Source organism: Pezoporus wallicus, unplaced genomic scaffold, assembly GCF_028554395.1.
Source record: "Pezoporus wallicus isolate ANWC-B61680 ecotype Strahan unplaced genomic scaffold, APGP_CSIRO_Pwel_v1 contig_7171, whole genome shotgun sequence".
Taxonomy (NCBI): domain Eukaryota; kingdom Metazoa; phylum Chordata; class Aves; order Psittaciformes; family Psittacidae; genus Pezoporus; species Pezoporus wallicus.
The window spans coordinates 210,827-224,343 of NW_026636560.1; the positions used below are offsets into that span (position 1 = coordinate 210,827).

Here is a 13,517-nt window from a genome sequence, read left to right on the forward strand (position 1 = left end):
GCCACAGGCCTTTTCTGCTCACAGTGTCAAAAGCTTTGGTGAGATCAATGAAAGTTACATAGAGCCCCTTATTCTGTTCTCTACACTTCTCCTGCAGTTGTCTGAGAACAAATACCATGTCTGTGGTACTTCTATTAGCTCTGAAACCACACTGACTTTCAGGTAGAAGTTCTTCTGCGATAGCGGGTACTAATCTGTTCAATAGTATTCTTGCAAGAATTTTTCCAGCAATGGAGAGCAGAGTTATACCTCGGTAGCTTGAGCAGTCTGACTTTACACCTTTTTTCTTATACAGAGTGATGATGATTGCATCACAAAAATCTGATGGTAATTTACCTTGTTTCCAACAGCACACAACTAGCTCATGAAATTTAGCATGAAGTGCTTGGCCTCCATGCTTCCAGATTTCAGGTGGGACTCCGTCAACCCCAGCTGCCTTGCCAGTTTTCAGCTGCTTTATAGCCTTAAGAGTCTCTTCCATGGTAGGGGCTAAATCCAATTCATTTTTCACTGCATGTTGTAGAATGTGCTGGATTCCTTCGCCTTGGACTACACGGTTAGCACTAAAGAGTGTTTGAAAATGTTCAGACCAACGATTCAGGATGGAGATTTTATCTGCAAGAAGCGTTTGGCCATCTGCAATAAGTAAGGGGCTTTGAACCTGAAATGTGGGTCCATACACTGCCTTCAGAGCCTCATAGAATCCTCTGTGGTCACCCAGATCTGCACATAATTGAGTCTTTTCTGCTAGGTTGAGCCACCACTTGTTCTGGATGTCTCAAAGTTTCTGTTGGAGATTGCTACATGCAAGACAAAAGGCTGCTTTTCTTACATGGCAAAGTGGCTGAGCAAGGTGTGCTTGATGAGCATATCTCTTCTTTGTCAGCAATTCCTGGACCTCCTGCTTGCTATCGTCAAACCAGTCTTTGTTTTTCTTTAAGGAGAACCCAATGGATTCTACGGAGGACTGCAGGATGCTATTTTTAATATGTTGCCAAAGCGCTTCAGGAGAAGCATCTATAAGCTGGTCTTCAAGCCTAGTTTGAAGGTTAGCCTGAAAGCTGTCCCTCACTGCAGCTATTTGGAGATTATTAACATTGAGCCTCCTCCTCGGAATGCCGCCCCTCTTAGGTTTGGGCTTGAAGTGGAAATTCAGTTTGCAACGCACAAGGCGGTGGTCTGTTTGACATTCTAACGGGCTAACCTCTTCTTTTGACCAAGGTTTAGTTCGAATTCTTAATAGAGCCAGTGGTAAACCTTGGTACCAATATAAATTTGTTTCCCGACATATTTTACTAATCTGTTGTTTAATCAGATGGTTCATTTTTTCTACTTGCCCACTGGCCTGAGGCCTGTATGGAATATGTAGTTGCCAATCAATTTCTAATCTTCTGCTAATTTCTTGTGACAATTTTGCACTAAAGTGCGAACCTCAGTCAGAAGAAATAGCCGCTGGCACTCCAAATCGAGGTATTATCTCGTTAAATAATGTTTTAATCACTTGTTCTGCATTATTTATCCTACAACAGAATGCTTCTGGCCAGCCTGAAAAAGTACCCATTAACACCAACAAATACCGATAACCTCTTTTTCTCGGTAATTCAGAAAAATCTATTTGCCACTGCTGTCCCAGATATCAAATTGGGACAACTGGGAGCAGAAGTTTTCTATTTTCAGTTTTAGGATTATTCTTAAGACATAGCTGACATTGTTTTGTCACTAATTGAACTATAGTCTATAGATTTCTTCTTACAATTTGTTTATTTAAGTATATATACAAAGAGTTACTACCCCAATGAGTTTTATTATGCTCCTCCTGAACTAACTTCCAGAGTTGGTTATAGGGGATTACAATTCGCCCATCAGATATCTGAACCCCACCCTCTTTGTTTTCCTGTCCTTTTAGATCTTCAATTAATTTTCTATCCTCTTCTGAATACCTAGGTTTAGATTTCTCAATTGTTAGTTTGCTGTCAGGGATTAAGGACATGATTTGAGATTGCTCAGATGCCAGTTTGACTTCAAAAATCGGCCAAATTATTTCCAATTTCCTGATCGGAGTCACCTTGTTGATGTCCTTTACAGTACATAATAGCTACTTCTTCAGGTAGCTGAACAGCTTCCAGTAGTCATAGCATTTCTGTAGCATGTTTAATCTGTTTCCCTTGTGTGCTCAAAAGTCCTCGTTCTTTCCAGATAGCACCATGTGCGTATACCACACCAAATGCGTATTTAGAATCAGTCCAAATATTTATCCTTTTATCTGTAGCCAATTCCAGGGCTCTTGTTAATGCCATTATTTCTGCCTTCTGGGCAGAGGTGTTCTCCGGTAAAGGTTTAGCTTCTATTACCTGTGAAATGGTGGTAATGGCATATCCTGCCTTTCGTTCACCATTATTCATGAAGCTACTACCATCAGTAAACCAAGAATCAGCATCTTCCAGAGGTTTTTCTTTCAAGTCTGATCGGCTCGAATATACAATCTCTATAGGGGCCAACCAGGCATGTGTTAGTGGTTCCGTTGATTGCTCCCGCAAAAAGGATGCTGGATTCACAACATTAGTGACCACAATTTGACAACTGCCGCCACAGCTCTTGCGCATCCGGGCCATCCTTTGCTCGCTTTATCCAGCTGTTTTGAAAACTATGCCACTGCCCTTCTATAGGGTCCTAGTTTCTGAGCAAGGACCCCCAAAGCTATTCCCTGTTCTTCATGGGAATATAGCCAAACGGATTTAGTCACAATCAGAAGTCGCAGAGCTGCAGTTCTCATTAGCTCTGTTTTTAAATTTCTAAAAGCCCCCTCTGCTGTATCAGTCCATTCTAAAGAGGGAGGGTTTCCCTTCAACAGTTCATATAGTGGTCTTACCAGAACACCATAATTATGGATCCAAAGTCTGCACCATCCAGTCATTCCCAGGAATGTCCGGAGCTCCTTGACGGTCAACGGTCGTGGAGCCTGACAAATGGCTTCTTTTCTAGCAGCTCCAAGTTCTCTCTGTCCTCCTGTTATTTCATACCCCTAGGTAGGAAACTCGGGTTTGGGTTAGTTGGGCCTTTTGTTTGGACACCCGATAACCATTCAGTCCTAGGAAATTTTAATAATTCCACCATCCACTGGATACATTCTTCCTTCATTTCTGTAGCAATTAATAAGTCATCCACATATTGTAACAGAGTCCCCGTCTGAGTAGATGGCTTCCATGACTCTAGTTCCAGTGCTGATTTCCAAAAACTGCTGGACTGTTTTTAAACCCTTTAGGTAATACCATCCAAGTTAACTGAGTTTCCCTTCCTGTGTCAGGATTTTCCCATTCGGAAGCAAATAATTTTGGCTTTCTTAGAATCATAGAATAGTTAGGGAAAGGACCTTAAGATCATCTAGTTCCAACCCCCCTGCCATGGGCAGGGGCACTTCACACTAAACCATCTCACCCAAGGCTTCGTCCAACCTGGCCTTGAACGCTTCCAGGGATGGAGCACTCACAACCTCCCTGGGCAACCCCTTCCAGTGCCTCACCACCCTAACAGGAAAGAATTCCTTCCTTATATCTAATCTAAACTTCCCCCGTTTAAGTTTGAACCCGTTACCCCTTGTCCTGGCACTACGCTCCCTAATGAAGAGTCCCTCCCCAGCATCCCTATAGCCCCCCTTCAGATACTGGAAGGCTGCTATGAGGTCTCCACTCAGCCTTCTCTTCTCCAGGCTGAACAGCCCCAACTTTCTCAGCCTAAAGGACGCTTTCTTTGGCTAATAGTAAGCAAAAGAAAGCGTCCTTTAAATCCAGGACAGAAACACATTTCTGATTATTGTTCAATTTAGTCAATAAGTCATATGAATTAGATACTATCCTCTGCAATTCTGTTGATTGCTCCGAGATCTTGAGCCAATCTGCAACTTTTTCATCACATTTCTTTACTGGCAAGACAGGAGTATTATATTCCTATTCACATTAAATTAATAATCTATACTTTAAAATTTATCAATGATTTTTTTTATTCCCTTTGATCTTCTAATTTTAAGGGATATTGTTTTAATCTAATTGGGCAGCCCCCCCCCATCCCCCTTTTATTTCAGTTTTAACAGGCAAAGCATTTTTTCACTTTACCAGGAACTTAAGATGCCCATACTCACAGATATACCTGATTAAGGTTTTCTTTTATTTCAGGGAGGTCCTCCTGTATCCACTAAAATTCCACTTTATTTCCTCTAGTCCCTAGTTTTGATTTAACCAGTGGATCTGCTAGGGTAGATTCTCCAGGTCCCCGTCAGTCTAGTCCCAATTCAGCCACAGGAGCCACCCCACGGCACTCCCTGCCCAGGGCAGTCCCACTTCCAGCGTCCAAACTCCCCATAGCACGCACACCCATCCGCTTCCACAGAAGAAGAGCCCACTCCCCCACCTCTGCGCGACATCCCTCTTCCCACCTTCAAACACAGGAGCTGCTCGAGCTCCCCTCCTTTCCCCCTTGGTTTTCCCTCCCCCCCCCCCCCCCCAGTTGCTCACCCTACTCTGCAGCGGCTGCAGATGCCTGCCTCTGCAACAGCACTACTGGTTTAACCCTTTCTTAACTCCGAATGTGAATGTGCTGCTTGTTGCCAGTGACAGCAATCTCTTCCTCCTTATCAATATCAGATAGGACAGATGCAGACAGTGCTCCTCTCAGAGGTACCGGCGATACATAATTTTCCGACCTATCTTCCTGATCACTGTTTTTTAACTTTAAACATCTTTCCCCAATATCACAGGCTGAACAACATTTCTCCATCTTAACTTCCAGTTTTTCCCTGTCCTTTTCCAAAGCCAAAATTAAGGAATCTGGCAGAGCTATATTAAGTTTGCATTCAGTCTGTCACTCCATGTGGTTTCTTAAAGTGAAAAACATACCTGCACACATTACTTCATCCCATTTTCCTTACCCCCTCAAAACAACATTAATTGTAACAATGTATTATAGTTCAGAGTTCCATTTTTAGGCCATTTTTCCTGATCTTCCAAAGTATACAAAGGCCACCATTGGTTACAATATTTTACCAATGTTTTCTTATTTACCGAGCCCCCGGGAGACTCTCCCGGTTCTTTCCAGTGTGCCAAAACGTGCCCTAAAGGACTCTTCTTCATGATGTCTTCACTCTGCTGATTTTACATTATCAATCTCTCACTCACACACACTAGGGATGCCACAGACACACTCCACACAGTTACAACACTTGAAAAACAGACAGAGACTAAAATTCTATCAAACAAACCACAATTAATAACACAGTTATAACATCCTGTCACCGATACCAAAAATCACAAGACCAAAATCCTTAATGTAACAAACCACAAAATAAATCAAATACCAACAAGATCCAAAACCATTTCCACAAGACATCCCCTGCATCTTGTAGGACCCAAACCACAAGATGCCCCCTGCTTCTTGTGGGTGTATAGCAAACGGACGCTAGCAGCCGGGTATACGCCTTTACCTACGAGATTTCCTATCTCGATTTATGGAAGGCTGCCAAACCTTGCGTACGCTTACCAAACCAAACCAATTTAGTCTTTATGTAAGGATGCCCCCTGCACCTTACAGACTTGCCCTGGGTTCAGCAGTAGCAGTCATGTTTTTTTTCCTTTGTGTTAACTGGTGCAGTGCTGTGTTTTGACTTCTAGTTTGAGAACAGTGTTGGTGAAGCCGATGTTTTCGGTTGTTGCTAAGTGATGTTTACCCTGACCAAGGACTCTGTGAGGCTCATGCTCTGCCAGGGAGGAGGGGAAGCTGTGAGGAAGCAGAGACGGGGCGCCTGACCCGGGCTAGCCAGGGAGGTATTCCATACCACAGCACGTCATGCCCGGGGTGGGGGGTAACTGGGAGTTACCCGGAAGGACAGGGGCTTCCGGGTGGAACTCGCTTTCTTGGCCGGTGGTATCGTATTCTCTTCCCTTGTTATTTTCCTTATCATTGTTTTAGCTGATAGTAGCGGTGGTGATTTGTTGCTGGACTGTTCTTGTCTCAACCCGTAGGAGTTGCACTCTCTCGATCCTCCTCCCCATTCCTCCGGGAGGGGGGAAGGGGAGAGCCCCGGTGCGGGGGGGGGGGGGGGGGGGAGACGGACACGGACCTCGATTGTTGTCAGCTCGGCACCACTCACTGGAAGTGAGTGAACGAGTTACCTGACTGGGTTTAAACCACGACGAGACTATACAAAAGAAAATAATACCTTTTATGAAGATGGCCCTTGTCTGCTCCCGCAGCGGTCCAAATGAGCCAAGGGGTCCCTCTGGGAAAAACTCCCGAGGGCCCTTGGGAGTCCTGTCCTCAGCGGGTCCTGCAGCTGAGCAGAGAGGGTCCCATCTGGGGTGCCAAATTGATACGGAGAAAACTCCAGGAACAGGCTCGCCAAATAAGTTTTCAAGTTGACAAGCAGGTGATCTTTATTGTGGCGCCGGGAGACACGGGAGATATCTCCTCCTACCATGTGCCCCCATACTGCTACACAAGACGTCCTTATATAGTCCCTGGGCATACATACATATTCCTGAGATTAGGTATGGGTTACATTATTTTCCAGAAAGTTCCCCACATGTGTACAAAATTGTGGTGGTGGTCTATGAGGGTCGTTTACTTCTTCCAACAACCTTCATCACTTCTGGCAGCCTTTGAAGCACACACAGTAGATGCTCATACCAGTTTAATTGGTTCGTTAGCACCAGAGACATAATAATCCTCCTGTCCTCCTACTTATCAGTTAGTTTAACTGTAGCCCATCCTGGACACCTGCCATTCCCAGAAACTCCTTATCCTTGCATCCTGTTCTTCTAGACTGTTTTTCTTAAAACTATGTCAACTGTAACGATTTATCTTGTACAAGAATTCTCAGTATGTTCTCTAGCTGTACTCTATTTTTTTCTGTGTATCATGCACCTCAGTAATTTTCCATTGCTACCGTTACAAAGCAATCAAACTTAACATTACTTAAAACTGATTCTAGAGGTTTATATATTCAATTTTGTAATTTTGTGCCCCCCTTGTCTCATCACGCAGGTAAAACCATAGGGTGGCCCGTGGCATATACCTCCTATATTTTCTCTCTCAAGCAGTATTACGCCTTTTTTTAATAGCCGAGACATGGGTTGGTACCCGTGGGGAGCTGGAGAGATCGGATAGATCGTCTCTCAATTGTTTGAACTCGTGAGACAGTTTTTCCACAGTTGAAATGATGGAAGGGGTAAGACTGTCTTCGAACTCTCAGAGTTGACAAATCATTTCATCCACTGTTGGTGGTGCTATATCATTCCAGGTTATTGCTGCCAATGAGTGGGCATATGATGATGGCGCATTCCGTGTAAATTTCCACCATATGGGTCGTACACATTCGACTTCATCTGGATCTACGTGTCTTTTCCCGGCATCCTGCTTGCGACAGATCATCTCTACAATGGCTGATTCCTTGGCCGAACGACTCATAACATGTATGGAAACCTTTCTTTCACAGCTGCCAAGAGACGCCTCCAAAGGCTGAGGGACTGTTTCTCTTTTGCAAATGCTTTGTCAATTCCCCCTTCCCTAGCAAGTGATCCCAGCTGCTTGGCTTCTCTACCTTCTAGCTCATGACCGTCGGCCCCATTGTCCCAGCATCGGAGCAACCAGGTGATGATGTGCTCCCCTGGTTGACAGGTAAAAACTTTTTGCATATTCCATAGCTTGGTTAAGGTCCTGGGTCAAGAAGTCACCTCTTCTTCCTCTGATTCACGTACTAATAACTCCTGGTCAAATGCTGTCCCGGGTGATGAGTACATTGTTTCTTCATCTTGCTTCATCTTTCTTGCCTCTTTTTTGCTTTTCCCCTTGCGTACAGGGGCAACCGATACTGGCACAAACTGGTCCTCTGGTTTAGCTGCAGTGATTATCACTGAGGTCAGAGTGGCTACAGTATCTGATGTCGGGGTTTGGGTAGCTGCTGTACTTGTCACTGGAGCTGGTGCAGCTGCTGTGCTTGGAGATGGAGGAGCTGCGCTGTCTGTTACGGTCGAAGTTTGAGTAGCTGCTCTATTCGTCGCTGGGGTTGGTGCAGCTGCTGTGCTTGGAGATGGAGTAGCTGCACTGTCTGTGGCGGTCGGAGTTTGAGTAGCTGCTGTACTTGTTGCTTGGGCTGGTGTAGCTGCTGTACTTGGAGTTGGAGTAGCCGAGTTGTCTACTTTAGTCAAAGTTTGAGTAGCTGCTGTACTTGTCACTGGGGTTGTTGTAGCTGCCGTATTTGGAGTTAGAGTAGTTGCATTGTCGGTTGCTTTGCCAACAGATCCAGAGACATTTTCTTCCCTTTGAAGGTGCTGGACAGTGTTGAACAGGGCTCTGTAAGCATAGGCCAAGCCACAACACGTTGCCATGATTTGTCCCTCTCTGGTATGACCAGAATGACAACACACCTCATTTAAAGGTTTTACTAATTTTTCTGGATTTTGCACTTGTTCAGTGGTAAAGCTCCAAAGCACTGGAGGGGCCCACTGGCCTAGATACTTGCCCATACTATCCCCCCACACCCTGCCACTCATGACTGCCCAGCCTTGGGGAAAATCTCTTGGTCCTCCTATATCGTCGTCTAACCCTAGGCTAGGCTCAAACCCAAGTCTGCTTAACTTTCAAGATCAGACAAAATGGTCATGGGTAAAATACACTCTGTGTGGGTGACAACATGGTGATCCCAATCAGCAGGCAGGTCTCAAGGGTATCCAAGGGCCATTCAAAGCCTTCAGAACTCTCAAATGATGCTGTAAATTGTCTGGTGGGGGGCTGGGAAGGTAAGGGAATATCTCCTGCATAGGCTGACCACCCGAGGAGGGAAAAAAAGATGTGTAATTGCTAAACACTTCTATTATATACCTCCCAAAGTATAGAGGTGGTGACCACGCTGGGAACGCAAGCCAGATCAGTTTCATCATCAATGAGTCTGTTGTAATACAAGTCATTACCATAAAGTACAGTGAAACAAGAACCTTAGCCCAAGCCCCCCAGCCGATAAACACTAAAACAGCAAATACCAGCTGTAAGTAAGGCACAACATTCTGAAACTCCGAGATCAAGAGCAACAACTTGGAGAGCCAATTAATCAGCGTTGTGACAAGTGACTATTAATACAAAGAAATGAATGATTAGACACACTCCGGTCAGATCTGCCGTTATCTCAACCCTACGAGCCCCATGTTGGGCACCACAAAGAACTGTCGTGGTTTAAGCCCAGACAGCAACACAGAACCACGCAGCCACTCGCTCACTCCCTGCCCTTCCAGAGGGATGGGGAGGAGAATCGAAAGAATGTAGCTCCCACGGGTTCAGATAAGAACAGTCCAGTAACTAAGGTATAACACAAAACCACTACTGCTACCACCAATAATAATAATGATAAGGGAAATAACAAGGGGAAAGAATACAACCACTCGCCACCCGCCAACCGATACCCAGCCCGACCGAGCAGTGAGCTACCACTTCTGGGTAACTGCCCCCAGTTCTATTCCTGGGCATGACGTGCTGTGGTATGGAATACCTCTTTGGCCAGTTTGGGTCAGGTGTCCTGCCTCTGCTTCCTCACGGCTTCCCCTCCTCCCTGGCAGAGCATGAGACTCAGAAAGTCTTCGGTCAGAGTAAACATTACTGAGCACCAACTAAAAACACCGGTGTTATCAACGCTGTTCCCAGGCCAAAAGTCAAAAACACAGGACTGCACCAGCTACTAAGAAGGAGGAAAATGACTGCTACTGCTGAACCCAGGACACAGTGCAAGAAGAAGGAAGATCACACTGGAGAAACAGTGAAATTCTAATTTACAGCAGGTTGACAATCATTTGATTTAAAGGGGGGGGGGGCTGGGAAGGTAAGGGCATGTCTCCTTCATAGGCTAACCACCCAAGGAGGGAAAAAAAAGTTGTGTAATTGCTAAACACTTATATTATACACCTCCCAAAGCATAGAGGTGGTGACCACACTGGGAACGCAAGCCAGATCAATTTCATCATCAATGAGTCTATTGTATTACAATTCATTACCATAAAGTACAGTGAAACAAGAACCTTAGCCCAAGGCCCCCAGCCAACAAACACTAAAACAGCAAATACCAGCTGTAAGGTAGGTACAACATGCTAAAACTCTGAGATCAAGAGCAACAACTTTGAGAGCCAATAAATCCGCATTGTGACAGAAGACTATTAATCTGAAACAATCAATGCTTATCACAAATACGATTAGACACACTCTAGTCAGATCTGTCATTATCTCAACCCTTCGAGCCCCACATTGGACGCCACAAAGAACTGTTGTGGTTTAAGCACAGTCTGTAACTCAGAACCACACAGCTGCTTGCTCACTCCCCCATCTTGTTCCTCCCGTAGCACTGCACCAGCTACTAAGGAGAAAAATTACTACTACTACTGAACCCAGGACAGATTCCCAGCTCCCTTCCACTTTCAGGATCATGTTCAACTGGTATCTGTCTGCTGTAGGAAGTGTCAAATCTTTCCCTTTTCCGAGTTACCTTCAGGAAGGGAAAACACTGATGATGTAGGTTAGCAATATATGTAGGAACACTGAAAGACAGAAAATACAGATCAGAGATGAAGACTTGACTTGAGCACCATTTAAGAGAGAAAAGGCATAATACAAACCTCACCAAGCTAAAATTACCGCTGGGATCTAGAAGAATAACCAACTTCTCCATCTGTCACCCCAAGCACTATCACATCCAACATGACCCCAAACCCTACAAAATACCATGGTTGAAACCAACTGTACCTGAAACTGAGGTGTTGCACCAATTTGGTTTTTCAACTTCATTTTTTTTTTTCCACTCTTGACAGCTGACTTTGTTCTCTAAGTCACCTGGTATTCAACAAAGGTCACATAAATTGTCAGTGGAAAATGATGCGTTCAGCCTTGGGACAGCATAAAGCATTACTGAAATGAATACTTTGATTATTTATTCTGGTGACACCCAAAAGAATATGCAGAAGTTCTGTTCGGTCTGACCTGGTGATTAACAAACCTCACTTCCAAATGAGCTGCTGGAAACCGAGTTCAGAATTGCCAAATTTTTTTTATCCAATATATTAGGGAAGTTGAACAGCTTCCTATGATTGAATGGACATAAGATTATTTGACTGCCAGTCTAAGCAACAGATCATATTTCCTGGCATGAATGAAGCCTAGAAAACAGTCAAGAGAGACAGTAGAGGCACTACACATATCTAACAGAAAGGCATCCAAATGAGGGCAAGTCATATAAAGACTGCAAGTTTCACACTGAAGACTAATCCTGCATTTCAGTCCACTATAACAGACACCTTCTGGGGGAAGAAAATGTTCCCAATATCCAGTCTAAACCTCCCCTGGCACACCTTGAGGCCATTTCCTTTTATCCTAAAGACCAGCCCTCTCCTGGCTCTATCCTCCTGTCAGGCAGTTGTAGAGAGCATTAAGGTCTCTCCTGGGCCTTCTCTTCTCCAGACTAATCCCCCCAGGTCCCTCAGCTGCTCCTCATTACACTCATGCTCCAGGCCCTGCACCAGCTCTGTTGCCCTTCTCTGGCCCTGCTCCAGCACCTCAATGTCTCTCTTGTAGTGAGGGGCCCAGAACTGAACACAGGATTCAAGGTGCACCTTCACCAGCTCCCAGTACAGGGGGACAACCCCTGCCCTGGCCCTGCTGGCCACACTATTGCTGATACAGGCCAGGATGCCGCTGGCCTTCTTGGCTGCCTGCTGTCGTGGTTTAAGCACAGCCAGCAACTCAAAACCATGCAGCCACTCGCTCACTCCCCACCTTCTCCCCCCCCTCCCAGAGGGATGAGGAAGAGAATTGAAAGAATGTAACTCCCACAGACTGAGATAAGAACAGTCCAGTAACTAAGTATAATGCAAAACTACTACTGCTACCACCAATAATAATAATGATGATAATGGAAATAATGAAGGGAGAGAATACAATTGCTCACCAGCCAGAGTTCAAATGTTATTCTTGAAGGACAGGATTAATTAATTGCACTTGATAACTCTGCTGTGGGGCTTTCCCTTCTGGATAGTTAGGCCCATGATGTTCATCCTTTAGCAATGAAAAACACCAAACACACACAGCAGGCTGATACCTTTATAATGATTAAAAATTCAATCTGCAGTAGCTGTAGAAACCCAGGCCTTGTCAGAAATGTCCCTTTATTGCTTTTCCAACATCTTGAATATTGCTTTAAAGGAACTCCATATACATCCTCATTCAGTTACATCTTGGATCAAAATACTGCCAGAGTGAACACAAGACTGGATGGGATCCAAACCCCACTGCCAGCTCAGCTCCCCAAGGTGCCAACTCACAGGGGATGGTTGCTTCTAATGGTACCTAGAGGATCTGTTGCTGTGGCCATTCTTCCACTTGCTCCTGGTTAAGTAGTAGAGACTGACAGGGCAAACACAGTCTCAACAACAGCCTGCAATATTAAATAGTACCACAAAAAGTAGGATTGGTGCAGGAAAAACTTCCTCAGATTTAGTATCCTGGTTCCAGCACACTCCCCCAAGCTTCCAGTTGTCATGCTGCTCTGTGGTGCAATCTATCCTGAGCTAAGGCCCTTTGACTCGAGGCCAAATTCAGGTCCTAGACCAGAGATGACAGAATCAGCAGATTCAAAATTATATTTGCAATCACCCCACTTCCCCCTCTTTGAGCATGTTTTCCTTGATCATGCATATAGGGTTTATAAAAAACAGCCTCAGAAGTTCTCCTTCCACAGCTCAAGTACTTCTATGAGTACTCTTTACCACACCAACATCTCTCTAACAGTCCATAATTAAGGTCAAGATTCCTCCCTATTTCACTCCACTTCTGAGCCATCATAATTCCAGAAATCTAAGTGACCAGATCTAGCTAGCAAGAGGAAAACCAGTTTTAATTCAATCTGCACCAGACCCAAAGTTTCTGAAATTTTTAAAACTGCCCATATCAAACAGCACAGAAAACAGCTATGTAAGTGCCTCTACCTCCAGCACATTCTATCACCTTTACATCTATTAACCAAGAGAATCCAACCTCCTTGTGATGTACCTGCCTGTTCCACCCTGCAGCCACAGGACCTCCAGTCCTTCCAGAAAGGAGGTCAGAGTACAGCAGAACTTTTAAATCCACATCACCAGCCACTGAACTGGAACAAGGCACTTACCCATCTCTACCTTTACTGACGATTTTCACTTCAAAGTAATAAATGCCACAGGCTGTAGGTATAGGGTGCGTAGCCCTGACCGACGCAGCATCTTTGTGATTCTTACCGTGACCTAGGAAAGAACAGAAATGTAAGTCCTGATAGGAGCCGAACTCTGCCACATTTTGGTCTGAAACACTACTGCCCTAACACAGCAGGGAACTGTTTCTACATACATCCAATAATATAAAGCCCTCTTTTCAGAGGGCTGGAATATACAGCCCTGCGCTGCCACTGTGAACCATCCCTTCAGTAGGAGTACTGTAGTTTTTCCTTTGTTTACACTGTGAAGTTA

At 44.8% G+C, this 13,517-nt stretch overlaps 1 protein-coding gene across 2 annotated transcripts in view; it reads right to left on the bottom strand.

Annotated features, from left to right (window-relative positions):
• Positions 1-13,257, bottom strand: part of LOC130594587 (ran-binding protein 10-like) — an 84,764-nt gene extending 71,507 nt beyond the window's left edge. For both annotated transcript variants that reach the window (XM_057400573.1, XM_057400574.1), the window contains exon 1: positions 13,184-13,257. The gene's annotated coding sequence lies outside the window, so the exon portion shown is untranslated. The remainder of the gene's footprint in view (positions 1-13,183) is intronic.
• Between the last annotated feature and the right edge of the window lie 260 nt (positions 13,258-13,517).